The sequence below is a fragment of the Brachyhypopomus gauderio genome, chromosome 2, assembly GCF_052324685.1.
Source record: "Brachyhypopomus gauderio isolate BG-103 chromosome 2, BGAUD_0.2, whole genome shotgun sequence".
NCBI classification, from domain to species: Eukaryota; Metazoa; Chordata; class Actinopteri; order Gymnotiformes; family Hypopomidae; genus Brachyhypopomus; species Brachyhypopomus gauderio.
In genome coordinates, this window is record NC_135212.1 from 49,665,967 (window position 1) to 49,684,897 (window position 18,931).

At 46.6% G+C, this 18,931-nt stretch overlaps 4 non-coding genes across 4 annotated transcripts; all 4 read right to left on the reverse strand.

The window, feature by feature from the left end:
- Positions 1–4,058: 4,058 nt before the first annotated feature.
- Positions 4,059–4,140, reverse strand: trnac-gca (transfer RNA cysteine (anticodon GCA)). The gene has a single exon. It is a non-coding gene; the product is annotated as a tRNA-Cys (tRNA).
- A 3,342-nt stretch (positions 4,141–7,482) lies between these two features.
- trnac-gca (transfer RNA cysteine (anticodon GCA)) lies at positions 7,483–7,564 on the reverse strand. The gene has a single exon. It is a non-coding gene; the product is annotated as a tRNA-Cys (tRNA).
- A 2,058-nt stretch (positions 7,565–9,622) lies between these two features.
- trnas-gcu (transfer RNA serine (anticodon GCU)) lies at positions 9,623–9,704 on the reverse strand. The gene has a single exon. It is a non-coding gene; the product is annotated as a tRNA-Ser (tRNA).
- Positions 9,705–16,684: 6,980 nt separating this feature from the next.
- Positions 16,685–16,766, reverse strand: trnas-gcu (transfer RNA serine (anticodon GCU)). The gene has a single exon. It is a non-coding gene; the product is annotated as a tRNA-Ser (tRNA).
- Positions 16,767–18,931: the final 2,165 nt, after the last annotated feature.

Consider the following 18,931-nt stretch of genomic DNA (forward strand, 5'->3'; position numbering starts at 1 on the left):
GTGGGATTCGAACCCACGCGTGCTATGCACAATGGATTAGCAGTCCATCCCCTTAACCTCTCGGCCACCTCGTCGTTTGTGGTTGTGTGTCGATTGCGATTTCAAAGATGCAAACACTTTCACAGCACTAAAGGAGGCTTATCTGACTTGTGGGTCCTGCACTTATATCAGGAGACACGATTGTCAGAAATTAAAGAAAGCAACACCGACGAAGGTGGGATTCGAACCCACGCGTGCTATGCACAATGGATTAGCAGTCCATCGACTTAACCTCTCGGCCACCTCGTCAATTACGGTTGTGTGTCGATTGCGATTTCAAAGATGCAAACACTTTCACAGCACAAAAGAAGGCTTATCTGACTTGTGGGTCCTGCACTTACACCAGGAGACACGATTGTCAGAAATTAAAGAAAGCAACACCGACGAAGGTGGGATTCGAACCCACGCGTGCTATGCACAATGGATTAGCAGTCCATCGCCTTAACCTCTCGGCCACCTCGTCAATTACGGTTGTGTGTCGATTGCGATTTCAAAGATGCAAATACTTTCACAGCACAAAAGGAGGCGTATCTGACTTGTGGGTCCTGCACTAATATCAGGAGACACGATGGTCAGAAATTAAAGAAAGCAACACCGACGAAGGTGGGATTCGAACCCACGCGTGCTATGCACAATGGATTAGCAGTCCATCGCCTTAACCTCTCGGCCACCTCGTCGTTTGTGGTTGTGTGTCGATAGCAATTTCAAAGAAGCAAACACTTTCACAGCACAAAAGAAGGCTTTTCTGACTTGTGGGTCCTGTAGTTACAGCAGGAGACACGATTGTCAGAAATTAAAGAAAGCAACACCGACGGAGGTGGGATTCGAACACACACGTGCTATGCATAATGGATTAGCAGTCCATCGCCTTAATCTATCCGCCACCTTGTCGTTTGTGCTTGTGTGTCGATTGCGATTTCAAAGATGCAAACACTTTCACAGCACAAAAGCAGCCGTATATGACTTGTGGGTCCTGCACTTACAACAGGAGACACGATTGTCAGAAATTAAAGAAAGCAACACCGACGAAGGTGGGATTCTAACCCACGCGTGCTATGCACAATGGATTAGCAGTCCATCCCCTTAACCTCTCGGCCACCTCGTCGTTTGTGGTTGTGTGTCGATTGCGATTTCAAAGATGCAAACACTTTCACAGCACAAAAGGAGGCTTATCTGACTTGTGGGTCCTGCACTTATATCAGGAGACACGATTGTCAGAAATTAAAGAAAGCAACACCGACGAAGGTGGGATTCGAACCCACGCGTGCTATGCACAATGGATTAGCAGTCCATCGCCTTAACCTCTTGGCCACCTCGTCGTTTGTGGTTGTGTGTCGATAGCAATTTCAAAGAAGCAAACACTTTCACAGCACAAAAGCAGCCGTATATGACTTGTTGGTCCTGCACTTACAACAGGAGACACGATTGTCAGAAATTAAAGAAAGCAACACCGACGAAGGTGGGATTCGAACCCACGCGTGCTATGCGCAATGGATTAGCAGTCCATCCCCTTAACCTCTTGGCCACCTCGTCGTTTGTGGTTGTGTGTCGATTGCGATTTCAAAGATGCAAACACTTTCACAGCACAAAAGGAGGCTTATCTGACTTGTGGGTCCTGCACTTATATCAGGAGACACGATTGTCAGAAATTAAAGAAAGCAACACCGACGAAGGTGGGATTCGAACCCACGCGTGCTATGCACAATGGATTAGCAGTCCATCGCCTTAACCTCTCGGCCACCTCGTCAATTACAGTTGTGTGTCGATTGCGATTTCAAAGATGCAAACACTTTCACAGCACAAAAGGAGGCTTATCTGACTTGTGGGTCCTGCACTTATATCAGGAGACACGATTGTCAGAAATTAAAGAAAGCAACACCGACGAAGGTGGGATTCGAACCCACGCGTGCTATGCACAATGGATTAGCAGTCCATCGCCTTAACCTCTCGGCCACCTCGTCAATTACAGTTGTGTGTCGATTGCGATTTCAAAGATGCAAACACTTTCACAGCACAAAAGGAGGCTTATCTGACTTGTGGGTACTGCACTTACACCAGGAGAAACGATTGTCAGAAATTAAAGAAAGCAACACCGACGAAGGTGGGATTCGAACCCACGCGTGCTATGCATAATGGATTAGCAGTCCATCGTCTTAACCTCTCGGCCACCTCGTCAATTACAGTTGTGTGTCGATTGCGATTTCAAAGATGCAAACACTTTCACAGCACAAAAGGAGGCTTGTCTGACTTGTGGGTCCTGCACTTACATCAGAAGACACGATTGTCAGAAATTTAAAAAAGCAACACCGACGAAGGTGGGATTCGAACCCACGCGTGCTATGCAAAATGGATAAGCAGTCCATCACCTTAACCTCTAGGCCACCTCGTCGTTTGTGGTTGTGTGTCGATAGCAATTTCAAAGAAGCAAACACTTTCACAGCACAAAAGAAGGCTTTTTTGACTTGTGGGTCCTGTAGTTACAGCAGGAGACACGATTGTCAGAAATTAAAGAAAGCAACAACGACGAAGGTGGGATTCGAACCCACACGGGCTATGCATAATGGATTAGCAGTCCATCGCCTTAATCTCTCGGCCACCTTGTCGTTTGTGGTTGTGTGTCGATTGCGATTTCAAAGATGCAAACACTTTCACAGCACAAAAGCAGCCGTATATGACTTGTGGGTACTGCACTTACAACAGGAGACACGATTGTCAGAAATTAAGGAAAGCAACACCGACGAAGGTGGGATTCGAACCCACGCGTGCTATGCACAATGGATTAGCAGTCCATCGCCTTAACCTCTCGGCCACCTCGTCAATTACAGTTGTGTGTCGATTGCGATTTCAAAGATGCAAACACTTTCACAGCACAAAAGGAGGCTTATCTGACTTGTGGGTCCTGCACTTACTTCAGGAGACACGATTGTCAGAAATTAAAGAAAACAACACCGACGAATGTGGTATACAAACCCACGCGTGCAAAGCACAATGGATTAGCAGTCCATCGCCTTAACCTCTTGGCTACCTCGTCGCTTGTGGTTTTGTGTCGATTGCGATTTCAAAGATGCAAACACTTTCACAGCACAAAAGCAGCCGTATCTGACTTGTGGGTACTGCACTTACACCAGGAGACACGATTGTCAGAAATTAAAGAAAGCAACACCGATGAAGGTGGGATTCGAACCCACGCGTGCTATGCATAATGGATTAGCAGTCCATCTCCTTAACCTCTCGGCCACCTCGTCAATCACGGTTGTGTGTCGATTGCGATTTCAAAGATGCAAACACTTTCACAGCACAAAAGGAGGCTTGTCTGACTTGTGGGTCCTGCACTTACATCAGGAGACACGATTGTCAGAAATTTAAAAAAGCAACACCGACGAAGGTGGGATTCGAACCCACGCGAGCTATGCAAAATGGATAAGCAGTCCATCACCTTAACCTCTAGGCCACCTCGTCGTTTGTGGTTGTGTGTCGATAGCAATTTCAAAGAAGCAAACACTTTCACAGCACAAAAGAAGGCTTTTTTGACTTGTGGGTCCTGCACTTACATCAGGAGACACGATTGTCAGAAATTTAAAAAAGCAACACCGACGAAGGTGGGATTCGAACCCACGCGTGCTATGCAAAATTGATTAGCAGTCCATCACCTTAACCTCTAGGCCACCTCGTCGTTTGTGGTTGTTTGTCGATTGCGATTTCAAAGATGCAAACACTTTCACAGCACAAAAGAAGGCTTATCTGACTTGTGGGTCCTGCACTTACACCAGGAGACACGATTGTCAGAAATTAAAGAAAGCAACACCGACGAAGGTGGGATTCTAACCCACGCGTGCTATGCACAATGGATTAGCAGTCCATCGCCTTAACCTCTCGGCCACCTCGTCAATTACGGTTGTGTGTCGATTGCGATTTCAAAGATGCAAATACTTTCACAGCACAAAAGGAGGCGTATCTGACTTGTGGGTCCTGCACTTATATCAGGAGACACGATGGTCAGAAATTAAAGAAAGCAACACCGACGAAGGTGGGATTCGAACCCACGCGTGCTATGCACAATGGATTTGCAGTCCATCACCTTAACCTCTCGGCCACCTCATCGTTTGTGGTTGTGTGTCGATAGCAATTTCAAAGAAGCAAGCACTTTCACAGCACAAAAGGAGGCCTTTCTGACTTGTGGGTCCTGTAGTTACATCAGGAGACACGATTGTCAGAAATTAAAAAAAGCAACACCGACGAAGGTGGGATTCGAACCCACGCATGCAAAGCACAATGGATTAGCAGTCCATCGCCTTAACCTCTCGGCCACCTCGTCAATTATGGTTGTGTGTCGATTGTGATTTCAAAGATGCAAACACTTTCACAGCACAAAAGCAGGCTTGTCTGACTTGTGGGTCCTGCACTTACATCAGGAGACACGATTGTCAGAAATTAAAAAAAGCAACACCGACGAAGGTGGGATTCGAACCCACGCGTGCAAAGCACAATGGATTAGCAGTCCATCACCTTAACCTCTCGGCCACCTCATCGTTTGTGGTTGTGTGTCGATAGCAATTTCAAAGAAGCAAGCACTTTCACAGCACAAAAGAAGGCCTTTCTGACTTGTGGGTCCTGTAGTTACAGCAGGAGACACGATTGTCAGAAATTAAAGAAAGCAACACCGACGAAGGTGGGATTCGAACCCACGCGTGCTATGCACAATGGATTAGCAGTCCATCGCCTTAACCTCTCGGCCACCTCGTCAATTACGGTTGTGTGTCGATTGCGATTTCAAAGATGCAAATACTTTCACAGCACAAAAGGAGGCTTATCTGACTTGTGGGTCCTGCACTTATATCAGGAGACACGATTGTCAGAAATTAAAGAAAGCAACACCGACGAAGGTGGGATTCGAACCCACGCGTGCTATGCACAATGGATTAGCAGTCCATTGCCTTAACCTCTCGGCCACCTCGTCGTTTGTGGTTGTGTGTCGATAGCAATTTCAAAGAAGCAAACACTTTCACAGCACAAAAGCAGCCGTATATGACTTGTTGGTCCTGCACTTACAACAGGAGACACGATTGTCAGAAATTAAAGAAAGCAACACAGACGAAGGTGGGATTCGAACCCACGCGTGCTATGCACAATGGATTAGCAGTCCATCCCCTTAACCTCTTGGCCACCTCGTCGTTTGTGGTTGTGTGTCGATTGCGATTTCAAAGATGCAAACACTTTCACAGCACAAAAGGAGGCTTATCTGACTTGTGGGTCCTGCACTTATATCAGGAGACACGATTGTCAGAAATTAAAGAAAGCAACACCGACGAAGGTGGGATTCGAACCCACGCGTGCTATGCACAATGGATTAGCAGTCCATCGCCTTAACCTCTCGGCCACCTCGTCAATTACAGTTGTGTGTCGATTGCGATTTCAAAGATGCAAACACTTTCACAGCACAAAAGGAGGCTTATCTGACTTGTGGGTCCTGCACTTATATCAGGAGACACGATTGTCAGAAATTAAAGAAAACAACACCGACGAAGGTGGGATTCGAACCCACGCGTGCTATGCACAATGGATTAGCAGTCCATCGCCTTAACCTCTCGGCCACCTCGTCAATTACAGTTGTGTGTCGATTGCGATTTCAAAGATGCAAACACTATCACAGCACAAAAGGAGGCTTATCTGACTTGTGGGTCCTGCACTTATATCAGGAGACACGATTGTCAGAAATTAAAGAAAGCAACACCGACGAAGGTGGGATTCGAACCCACGCGTGCTATGCACAATGGATTAGCAGTCCATCGCCTTAACCTCTCGGCCACCTCGTCGTTTGTGGTTGTGTGTCGATAGCAATTTCAAAGAAGCAAACACTTTCACAGCACAAAAGAAGGCTTTTTTGACTTGTTGGTCCTGTAGTTACAGCAGGAGACACGATTGTCAGAAATTAAAGAAAGCAACAACGACGAAGGTGGGATTCGAACCCACACGGGCTATGCATAATGGATTAGCAGTCCATCGCCTTAATCTCTCGGCCACCTTGTCGTTTGTGGTTGTGTGTCGATTGCGATTTCAAAGATGCAAACACTTTCACAGCACAAAAGCAGCCGTATATGACTTGTGGGTACTGCACTTACAACAGGAGACACGATTGTCAGAAATTAAGGAAAGCAACACCGACGAAGGTGGGATTCGAACCCACGCGTGCTATGCACAATGGATTAGCAGTCCATCGCCTTAACCTCTCGGCCACCTCGTCAATTACAGTTGTGTGTCGATTGCGATTTCAAAGATGCAAACACTTTCACAGCACAAAAGGAGGCTTATCTGACTTGTGGGTCCTGCACTTACTTCAGGAGACACGATTGTCAGAAATTAAAGAAAACAACACCGACGAATGTGGTATACAAACCCACGCGTGCAAAGCACAATGGATTAGCAGTCCATCGCCTTAACCTCTTGGCTACCTCGTCGCTTGTGGTTTTGTGTCGATTGCGATTTCAAAGATGCAAACACTTTCACAGCACAAAAGCAGCCGTATCTGACTTGTGGGTACTGCACTTACACCAGGAGACACGATTGTCAGAAATTAAAGAAAGCAACACCGATGAAGGTGGGATTCGAACCCACGCGTGCTATGCATAATGGATTAGCAGTCCATCTCCTTAACCTCTCGGCCACCTCGTCAATCACGGTTGTGTGTCGATTGCGATTTCAAAGATGCAAACACTTTCACAGCACAAAAGGAGGCTTGTCTGACTTGTGGGTCCTGCACTTACATCAGGAGACACGATTGTCAGAAATTTAAAAAAGCAACACCGACGAAGGTGGGATTCGAACCCACGCGAGCTATGCAAAATGGATAAGCAGTCCATCACCTTAACCTCTAGGCCACCTCGTCGTTTGTGGTTGTGTGTCGATAGCAATTTCAAAGAAGCAAACACTTTCACAGCACAAAAGAAGGCTTTTTTGACTTGTGGGTCCTGCACTTACATCAGGAGACACGATTGTCAGAAATTTAAAAAAGCAACACCGACGAAGGTGGGATTCGAACCCACGCGTGCTATGCAAAATTGATTAGCAGTCCATCACCTTAACCTCTAGGCCACCTCGTCGTTTGTGGTTGTTTGTCGATTGCGATTTCAAAGATGCAAACACTTTCACAGCACAAAAGAAGGCTTATCTGACTTGTGGGTCCTGCACTTACACCAGGAGACACGATTGTCAGAAATTAAAGAAAGCAACACCGACGAAGGTGGGATTCTAACCCACGCGTGCTATGCACAATGGATTAGCAGTCCATCGCCTTAACCTCTCGGCCACCTCGTCAATTACGGTTGTGTGTCGATTGCGATTTCAAAGATGCAAATACTTTCACAGCACAAAAGGAGGCGTATCTGACTTGTGGGTCCTGCACTTATATCAGGAGACACGATGGTCAGAAATTAAAGAAAGCAACACCGACGAAGGTGGGATTCGAACCCACGCGTGCTATGCACAATGGATTTGCAGTCCATCACCTTAACCTCTCGGCCACCTCATCGTTTGTGGTTGTGTGTCGATAGCAATTTCAAAGAAGCAAGCACTTTCACAGCACAAAAGGAGGCCTTTCTGACTTGTGGGTCCTGTAGTTACATCAGGAGACACGATTGTCAGAAATTTAAAAAAGCAACACCGACAAAGGTGGGATTCGAACCCACGCATGCAAAGCACAATGGATTAGCAGTCCATCGCCTTAACCTCTCGGCCACCTCGTCAATTATGGTTGTGTGTCGATTGTGATTTCAAAGATGCAAACACTTTCACAGCACAAAAGCAGGCTTGTCTGACTTGTGGGTCCTGCACTTACATCAGGAGACACGATTGTCAGAAATTAAAAAAAGCAACACCGACGAAGGTGGGATTCGAACCCACGCGTGCAAAGCACAATGGATTAGCAGTCCATCACCTTAACCTCTCGGCCACCTCATCGTTTGTGGTTGTGTGTCGATAGCAATTTCAAAGAAGCAAGCACTTTCACAGCACAAAAGAAGGCCTTTCTGACTTGTGGGTCCTGTAGTTACAGCAGGAGACACGATTGTCAGAAATTAAAGAAAGCAACACCGACGAAGGTGGGATTCGAACCCACGCGTGCTATGCACAATGGATTAGCAGTCCATCGCCTTAACCTCTCGGCCACCTCGTCAATTACGGTTGTGTGTCGATTGCGATTTCAAAGATGCAAATACTTTCACAGCACAAAAGGAGGCTTATCTGACTTGTGGGTCCTGCACTTATATCAGGAGACACGATTGTCAGAAATTAAAGAAAGCAACACCGACGAAGGTGGGATTCGAACCCACGCGTGCTATGCACAATGGATTAGCAGTCCATTGCCTTAACCTCTCGGCCACCTCGTCGTTTGTGGTTGTGTGTCGATAGCAATTTCAAAGAAGCAAACACTTTCACAGCACAAAAGCAGCCGTATATGACTTGTTGGTCCTGCACTTACAACAGGAGACACGATTGTCAGAAATTAAAGAAAGCAACACAGACGAAGGTGGGATTCGAACCCACGCGTGCTATGCACAATGGATTAGCAGTCCATCCCCTTAACCTCTTGGCCACCTCGTCGTTTGTGGTTGTGTGTCGATTGCGATTTCAAAGATGCAAACACTTTCACAGCACAAAAGGAGGCTTATCTGACTTGTGGGTCCTGCACTTATATCAGGAGACACGATTGTCAGAAATTAAAGAAAGCAACACCGACGAAGGTGGGATTCGAACCCACGCGTGCTATGCACAATGGATTAGCAGTCCATCGCCTTAACCTCTCGGCCACCTCGTCAATTACAGTTGTGTGTCGATTGCGATTTCAAAGATGCAAACACTTTCACAGCACAAAAGGAGGCTTATCTGACTTGTGGGTCCTGCACTTATATCAGGAGACACGATTGTCAGAAATTAAAGAAAACAACACCGACGAAGGTGGGATTCGAACCCACGCGTGCTATGCACAATGGATTAGCAGTCCATCGCCTTAACCTCTCGGCCACCTCGTCAATTACAGTTGTGTGTCGATTGCGATTTCAAAGATGCAAACACTATCACAGCACAAAAGGAGGCTTATCTGACTTGTGGGTCCTGCACTTATATCAGGAGACACGATTGTCAGAAATTAAAGAAAGCAACACCGACGAAGGTGGGATTCGAACCCACGCGTGCTATGCACAATGGATTAGCAGTCCATCGCCTTAACCTCTCGGCCACCTCGTCAATTATGGTTGTGTGTCGATTGCGATTTCAAAGATGCAAACACTTTCACAACACAAAAGCAGGCTTGTCTGACTTGTGGGTCCTGCACCTACATCAGGAGACACGATTGTCAGAAATTAAAAAAAGCAACACCGACGAAGGTGGGATTCGAACCCACACGTGCAAAGCACAATGGATTAGCAGTCCATCGCCTTAACCTCTCGGCCACCTCGTCAATTATGGTTGTGTGTCGATTGTGATTTCAAAGATGCAAACACTTTCACAGCACAAAAGCAGGCTTGTCTGACTTGTGGGTCCTGCACTTACATCAGGAGACACGATTGTCAGAAATTAAAAAAAGCAACACCGACGAAGGTGGGATTCGAACCCACGCGTGCAAAGCACAATGGATTAGCAGTCCATCGCCTTAACCTCTCGGCCACCTCGTCGTTTGTGGTTGTGTGTCGATAGCAATTTCAAAGAAGCAAGCACTTTCACAGCACAAAAGAAGGCCTTTCTGACTTGTGGGTCCTGTAGTTACAGCAGGAGACACGATTGTCAGAAATTAAAGAAAGCAACACCGACGAAGGTGGGATTCGAACCCACAAGTGCTATGCATAATGGATTAGCAGTCCATCGCCTTACCCTCTCGGCCACCTTGTCGTTTGTGGTTGTGTGTCGATTGCGATTTCAAAGATGCAAACACTTTCACAGCACAAAAGAAGGCTTATCTGACTTGTGGGTCCTGCACTTACACCAGGAGACACGATTGTCAGAAATTAAAGAAAGCAACACCGACAAAGGTGGGATTCGAACCCACGCGTGCTATGCACAATGGATTAGCAGTCCATCGCCTTAACCTCTCGGCCACCTCGTCGTGTGTGGTTGTGTGTCGATAGCAATTTCAAAGAAGCAAACACTTTCACAGCACAAAAGAAGGCTTTTCTAACTTGTGGGTCCTGTAGTTACAGCAGGAGACACGATTGTCAGAAATTAAAGAAAGCAACACCGACGAAGGTGGGATTCGAACACACACGTGCTATGCATAATGGATTAGCAGTCCATCGCCTTAATCTATCGGCCACCTTGTCGTTTGTGCTTGTGTGTCGATTGCGATTTCAAAGATGCAAACACTTTCACAGCACAAAAGCAGCCGTATATGACTTGTGGGTCCTGCACTTACAACAGGAGACACGATTGTCAGAAATTAAAGAAAACAACACCGACGAAGGTGGGATTCTAACCCACGCGTGCTATGCACAATGGATTAGCAGTCCATCCCCTTAACCTCTCGGCCACCTCGTCGTTTGTGGTTGTGTGTCGATTGCGATTTCAAAGATGCAAACACTTTCACAGCACAAAAGGAGGCTTATCTGACTTGTGGGTCCTGCACTTACATCAGGAGACACGATTGTCAGAAATTTAAAAAAGCAACACCGACGAAGGTGGGATTCGAACCCACGCGTGCTATGCAAAATTGATTAGCAGTCCATCACCTTAACCTCTAGGCCACCTCGTCGTTTGTGGTTGTGTGTCGATTGCGATTTCAAAGATGCAAACACTTTCACAGCACAAAAGAAGGCTTATCTGACTTGTGGGTCCTGCACTTACACCAGGAGACACGATTGTCAGAAATTAAAGAAAGCAACACCGACGAAGGTGGGATTCGAACCCACGCGTGCTATGCACAATGGATTAGCAGTCCATCGCCTTAACCTCTCGGCCACCTCGTCAATTACGGTTGTGTGTCGATTGCGATTTCAAAGATGCAAATACTTTCACAGCACAAAAGGAGGCGTATCTGACTTGTGGGTCCTGCACTAATATCAGGAGACACGATGGTCAGAAATTAAAGAAAGCAACACCGACGAAGGTGGGATTCGAACCCACGCGTGCTATGCACAATGGATTAGCAGTCCATCGCCTTAACCTCTCGGCCACCTCGTCGTTTGTGGTTGTGTGTCGATAGCAATTTCAAAGAAGCAAACACTTTCACAGCACAAAAGAAGGCTTTTCTGACTTGTGGGTCCTGTAGTTACAGCAGGAGACACGATTGTCAGAAATTAAAGAAAGCAACACCGACGGAGGTGGGATTCGAACACACACGTGCTATGCATAATGGATTAGCAGTCCATCGCCTTAATCTATCCGCCACCTTGTCGTTTGTGCTTGTGTGTCGATTGCGATTTCAAAGATGCAAACACTTTCACAGCACAAAAGCAGCCGTATATGACTTGTGGGTCCTGCACTTACAACAGGAGACACGATTGTCAGAAATTAAAGAAAGCAACACCGACGAAGGTGGGATTCTAACTTACGCGTGCTATGCACAATGGATTAGCAGTCCATCCCCTTAACCTCTCGGCCACCTCGTCGTTTGTGGTTGTGTGTCGATTGCGATTTCAAAGATGCAAACACTTTCACAGCACAAAAGGAGGCTTATCTGACTTGTGGGTCCTGCACTTATATCAGGAGACACGATTGTCAGAAATTAAAGAAAGCAACACCGACGAAGGTGGGATTCGAACCCACGCGTGCTATGCACAATGGATTAGCAGTCCATCGCCTTAACCTCTCGGCCACCTCGTCGTTTGTGGTTGTGTGTCGATAGCAATTTCAAAGAAGCAAACACTTTCACAGCACAAAAGCAGCCGTATATGACTTGTTGGTCCTGCACTTACAACAGGAGACACGATTGTCAGAAATTAAAGAAAGCAACACCGACGAAGGTGGGATTCGAACCCACGCGTGCTATGCGCAATGGATTAGCAGTCCATCCCCTTAACCTCTTGGCCACCTCGTCGTTTGTGGTTGTGTGTCGATTGCGATTTCAAAGATGCAAACACTTTCACAGCACAAAAGGAGGCTTATCTGACTTGTGGGTCCTGCACTTATATCAGGAGACACGATTGTCAGAAATTAAAGAAAGCAACACCGACGAAGGTGGGATTCGAACCCACGCGTGCTATGCACAATGGATTAGCAGTCCATCGCCTTAACCTCTCGGCCACCTCGTCAATTACAGTTGTGTGTCGATTGCGATTTCAAAGATGCAAACACTTTCACAGCACAAAAGGAGGCTTATCTGACTTGTGGGTCCTGCACTTATATCAGGAGACACGATTGTCAGAAATTAAAGAAAGCAACACCGACGAAGGTGGGATTCGAACCCACGCGTGCTATGCACAATGGATTAGCAGTCCATCGCCTTAACCTCTCGGCCACCTCGTCAATTACAGTTGTGTGTCGATTGCGATTTCAAAGATGCAAACACTTTCACAGCACAAAAGGAGGCTTATCTGACTTGTGGGTACTGCACTTACACCAGGAGAAACGATTGTCAGAAATTAAAGAAAGCAACACCGACGAAGGTGGGATTCGAACCCACGCGTGCTATGCATAATGGATTAGCAGTCCATCGTCTTAACCTCTCGGCCACCTCGTCAATTACAGTTGTGTGTCGATTGCGATTTCAAAGATGCAAACACTTTCACAGCACAAAAGGAGGCTTGTCTGACTTGTGGGTCCTGCACTTACATCAGAAGACACGATTGTCAGAAATTTAAAAAAGCAACACCGACGAAGGTGGGATTCGAACCCACGCGTGCTATGCAAAATGGATAAGCAGTCCATCACCTTAACCTCTAGGCCACCTCGTCGTTTGTGGTTGTGTGTCGATAGCAATTTCAAAGAAGCAAACACTTTCACAGCACAAAAGAAGGCTTTTTTGACTTGTGGGTCCTGTAGTTACAGCAGGAGACACGATTGTCAGAAATTAAAGAAAGCAACAACGACGAAGGTGGGATTCGAACCCACACGGGCTATGCATAATGGATTAGCAGTCCATCGCCTTAATCTCTCGGCCACCTTGTCGTTTGTGGTTGGTTGTCGATTGCGATTTCAAAGATGCAAACACTTTCACAGCACAAAAGCAGCCGTATATGACTTGTGGGTACTGCACTTACAACAGGAGACACGATTGTCAGAAATTAAGGAAAGCAACACCAACGAAGGTGGGATTCGAACCCACGCGTGCTATGCACAATGGATTAGCAGTCCATCGCCTTAACCTCTCGGCCACCTCGTCAATTACAGTTGTGTGTCGATTGCGATTTCAAAGATGCAAACACTTTCACAGCACAAAAGGAGGCTTATCTGACTTGTGGGTCCTGCACTTACTTCAGGAGACACGATTGTCAGAAATTAAAGAAAACAACACCGACGAATGTGGTATACAAACCCACGCGTGCAAAGCACAATGGATTAGCAGTCCATCGCCTTAACCTCTTGGCTACCTCGTCGCTTGTGGTTTTGTGTCGATTGCGATTTCAAAGATGCAAACACTTTCACAGCACAAAAGCAGCCGTATCTGACTTGTGGGTACTGCACTTACACCAGGAGACACGATTGTCAGAAATTAAAGAAAGCAACACCGACGAAGGTGGGATTCGAACCCACGCGTGCTATGCATAATGGATTAGCAGTCCATCCCCTTAACCTCTCGGCCACCTCGTCAATCACGGTTGTGTGTCGATTGCGATTTCAAAGATGCAAACACTTTCACAGCACAAAAGGAGGCTTGTCTGACTTGTGGGTCCTGCACTTACATCAGGAGACACGATTGTCAGAAATTTAAAAAAGCAACACCGACGAAGGTGGGATTCGAACCCACGCGAGCTATGCAAAATGGATAAGCAGTCCATCACCTTAACCTCTAGGCCACCTCGTCGTTTGTGGTTGTGTGTCGATAGCAATTTCAAAGAAGCAAACACTTTCACAGCACAAAAGAAGGCTTTTTTGACTTGTGGGTCCTGCACTTACATCAGGAGACACGATTGTCAGAAATTTAAAAAAGCAACACCGACGAAGGTGGGATTCGAACCCACGCGTGCTATGCAAAATTGATTAGCAGTCCATCACCTTAACCTCTAGGCCACCTCGTCGTTTGTGGTTGTTTGTCGATTGCGATTTCAAAGATGCAAACACTTTCACAGCACAAAAGAAGGCTTATCTGACTTGTGGGTCCTGCACTTACACCAGGAGACACGATTGTCAGAAATTAAAGAAAGCAACACCGACGAAGGTGGGATTCTAACCCACGCGTGCTATGCACAATGGATTAGCAGTCCATCGCCTTAACCTCTCGGCCACCTCGTCAATTACGGTTGTGTGTCGATTGCGATTTCAAAGATGCAAATACTTTCACAGCACAAAAGGAGGCGTATCTGACTTGTGGGTCCTGCACTTATATCAGGAGACACGATGGTCAGAAATTAAAGAAAGCAACACCGACGAAGGTGGGATTCGAACCCACGCGTGCTATGCACAATGGATTAGCAGTCCATCGCCTTAACCTCTCGGCCACCTCGTCGTTTGTGGTTGTGTGTCGATAGCAATTTCAAAGAAGCAAACACTTTCACAGCACAAAAGAAGGCTTTTCTGACTTGTGGGTCCTGTAGTTACAGCAGGAGACACGATTGTCAGAAATTAAAGAAAGCAACACCGACGAAGGTGGGATTCGAACCCACGCGTGTAAAGCACAATGGATTAGCAGTCCATCACCTTAACCTCTCGGCCACCTCATCGTTTGTGGTTGTGTGTCGATAGCAATTTCAAAGAAGCAAGCACTTTCACAGCACAAAAGAAGGCCTTTCTGACTTGTGGGTGCTGTAGTTACATCAGGAGACACGATTGTCAGAAATTAAAAAAAGCAACACCGACGAAGGTGGGATTCGAACCCACACATGCAAAGCACAATGGATTAGCAGTCCATCGCCTTAACCTCTCGGCCACCTCGTCAATTATGGTTGTGTGTCGATTGTGATTTCAAAGATGCAAACACTTTCACAGCACAAAAGCAGGCTTGTCTGACTTGTGGGTCCTGCACTTACATCAGGAGACACGATTGTCAGAAATTAAAAAAAGCAACACCGACGAAGGTGGGATTCGAACCCACGCGTGCAAAGCACAATGGATTAGCAGTCCATCACCTTAACCTCTCGGCCACCTCATCGTTTGTGGTTGTGTGTCGATAGCAATTTCAAAGAAGCAAGCACTTTCACAGCACAAAAGAAGGCCTTTCTGACTTGTGGGTCCTGTAGTTACAGCAGGAGACACGATTGTCAGAAATTAAAGAAAGCAACACCGACGAAGGTGGGATTCGAACCCACGCGTGCTATGCACAATGGATTAGCAGTCCATCGCCTTAACCTCACGCCCACCTCGTCAATTACGGTTGTGTGTCGATTGCGATTTCAAAGATGCAAATACTTTCACAGCACAAAAGGAGGCTTATCTGACTTGTGGGTCCTGCACTTATATCAGGAGACACGATTGTCAGAAATTAAAGAAAGCAACACCGACGAAGGTGGGATTCGAACCCACGCGTGCTATGCACAATGGATTAGCAGTCCATTGCCTTAACCTCTCGGCCACCTCGTCGTTTGTGGTTGTGTGTCGATAGCAATTTCAAAGAAGCAAACACTTTCACAGCACAAAAGCAGCCGTATATGACTTGTTGGTCCCGCACTTACAACAGGAGACACGATTGTCAGAAATTAAAGAAAGCAACACAGACGAAGGTGGGATTCGAACCCACGCGTGCTATGCACAATGGATTAGCAGTCCATCCCCTTAACCTCTTGGCCACCTCGTCGTTTGTGGTTGTGTGTCGATTGCGATTTCAAAGATGCAAACACTTTCACAGCACAAAAGGAGGCTTATCTGACTTGTGGGTCCTGCACTTATATCAGGAGACACGATTGTCAGAAATTAAAGAAAGCAACACCGACGAAGGTGGGATTCGAACCCACGCGTGCTATGCACAATGGATTAGCAGTCCATCGCCTTAACCTCTCGGCCACCTCGTCGTTTGTGGTTGTGTGTCGATAGCAATTTCAAAGAAGCAAACACTTTCACAGCACAAAAGCAGCCGTATATGACTTGTTGGTCCTGCACTTACAACAGGAGACACGATTGTCAGAAATTAAAGAAAGCAACACCGACGAAGGTGGGATTCGAACCCACGCGTGCTATGCACAATGGATTAGCAGTCCATCGCCTTAACCTCTCGGCCACCTCGTCAATTATGGTTGTGTGTCGATTGCGATTTCAAAGATGCAAACACTTTCACAACACAAAAGCAGGCTTGTCTGACTTGTGGGTCCTGCACTTACATCAGGAGACACGATTGTCAGAAATTAAAAAAAGCAACACCGACGAAGGTGGGATTCGAACCCACACGTGCAAAGCACAATGGATTAGCAGTCCATCGCCTTAACCTCTCGGCCACCTCGTCAATTATGGTTGTGTGTCGATTGTGATTTCAAAGATGCAAACACTTTCACAGCACAAAAGCAGGCTTGTCTGACTTGTGGGTCCTGCACTTACATCAGGAGACACGATTGTCAGAAATTAAAAAAAGCAACACCGACGAAGGTGGGATTCGAACCCACGCGTGCAAAGCACAATGGATTAGCAGTCCATCGCCTTAACCTCTCGGCCACCTCGTCGTTTGTGGTTGTGTGTCGATAGCAATTTCAAAGAAGCAAGCACTTTCACAGCACAAAAGAAGGCCTTTCTGACTTGTGGGTCCTGTAGTTACAGCAGGAGACACGATTGTCAGAAATTAAAGAAAGCAACACCGACGAAGGTGGGATTCGAACCCACAAGTGCTATGCATAATGGATTAGCAGTCCATCGCCTTACCCTCTCGGCCACCTTGTCGTTTGTGGTTGTGTGTCGATTGCGATTTCAAAGATGCAAACACTTTCACAGCACAAAAGAAGGCTTATCTGACTTGTGGGTCCTGCACTTACACCAGGAGACACAATTGTCAGAAATTAAAGAAAGCAACACCGACGAAGGTGGGATTCGAACCCACGCGTGCTATGCACAATGGATTAGCAGTCCATCGCCTTAACCTCTCGGCCACCTCGTCGTGTGTGGTTGTGTGTCGATAGCAATTTCAAAGAAGCAAACACTTTCACAGCACAAAAGAAGGCTTTTCTGACTTGTGGGTCCTGTAGTTACAGCAGGAGACACGATTGTCAGAAATTAAAGAAAGCAACACCGACGAAGGTGGGATTCGAACACACACGTGCTATGCATAATGGATTAGCAGTCCATCGCCTTAATCTATCGGCCACCTTGTCGTTTGTGCTTGTGTGTCGATTGCGATTTCAAAGATGCAAACACTTTCACAGCACAAAAGCAGCCGTATATTACTTGTGGGTCCTGCACTTACAACAGGAGACACGATTGTCAGAAATTAAAGAAAGCAACACCGACGAAGGTGGGATTCTAACCCACGCGTGCTATGCACAATGGATTAGCAGTCCATCCCCTTAACCTCTCGGCCACCTCGTCGTTTGTGGTTGTGTGTCGATTGCGATTTCAAAGATGCAAACACTTTCACAGCACAAAAGGAGGCTTATCTGACTTGTGGGTCCTGCACTTATATCAGGAGACACGATTGTCAGAAATTAAAGAAAGCAACACCGACGAAGGTGGGATTCGAACCCACGCGTGCTATGCACAATGGATTAGCAGTCCATCGCCTTAACCTCTCGGCCACCTCGTCGTTTGTGGTTGTGTGTCGATAGCAATTTCAAAGAAGCAAACACTTTCACAGCACAAAAGAAGGCTTTTCTGACTTGTGGGTCCTGTAGTTACAGCAGGAGACACGATTGTCAGAAATTAAAGAAAGCAACACCGACGGAGGAGGGATTCGAACACACACGTGCTATGCATAATGGATTAGCAGTCCATCGCCTTAACCTCTCGGCCACCTCGTCGTTTGTGGTGGTGTGTCGATTGCGATTTCAAAGATGCAAACACTTTCACAGCACAAAAGGAGGCTTATCTGACTTGTGGGTCCTGCACTTATATAAGGAGACACGATTGTCAGAAATTAAAGAAAGCAACACCGACGAAGGTAGGATTCGAACCCACGCGTGCTATGCACAATGGATTAGCAGTCCATCGCCTTAACCTCTCGGCCACCTCGTCGTTTGTGGTTGTGTGTCGATAGCAATTTCAAAGAAGCAAACACTTTCACAGCACAAAAGCGGCCGTATATGACTTGTGGGTCCTGCACTTACAACAGGAGACACGATTGTCAGAAATTAAAGAAAGCCACACCGACGAAGGTGGGATTCGAACCCACGCGTGCTATGCACAATGGATTAGCAGTCCATCCCCTTAACCTCTCGGCCACCTCGTCGTTTGTGGTTGTGTGTCGATTGCGATTTCAAAGATGCAAACACTTTCACAGCACAAAAGGAGGCTTGTCTGACTTGTGGGTCCTGCACTTACATCAGGAGACACGATTGTCAGAAATTTAAAAAAGCAACACCGACGAAGGTGGGATTCGAACCCACGCGAGCTATGCAAAATGGATAAGCAGTCCATCACCTTAACCTCTAGGCCACCTCGTCGTTTGTGGTTGTGTGTCGATAGCAATTTCAAAGAAGCAAACACTTTCACAGCAAAAAAGAAGGCTTTTTTGACTTGTGGGTCCTGCACTTACATCAGGAGACACGATTGTCAGAAATTTAAAAAAGCAACACCGACGAAGGTGGGATTCGAACCCACGCGTGCTATGCAAAATTGATTAGCAGTCCATCACCTTAACCTCTAGGCCACCTCGTCGTTTGTGGTTGTGTGTCGATTGCGA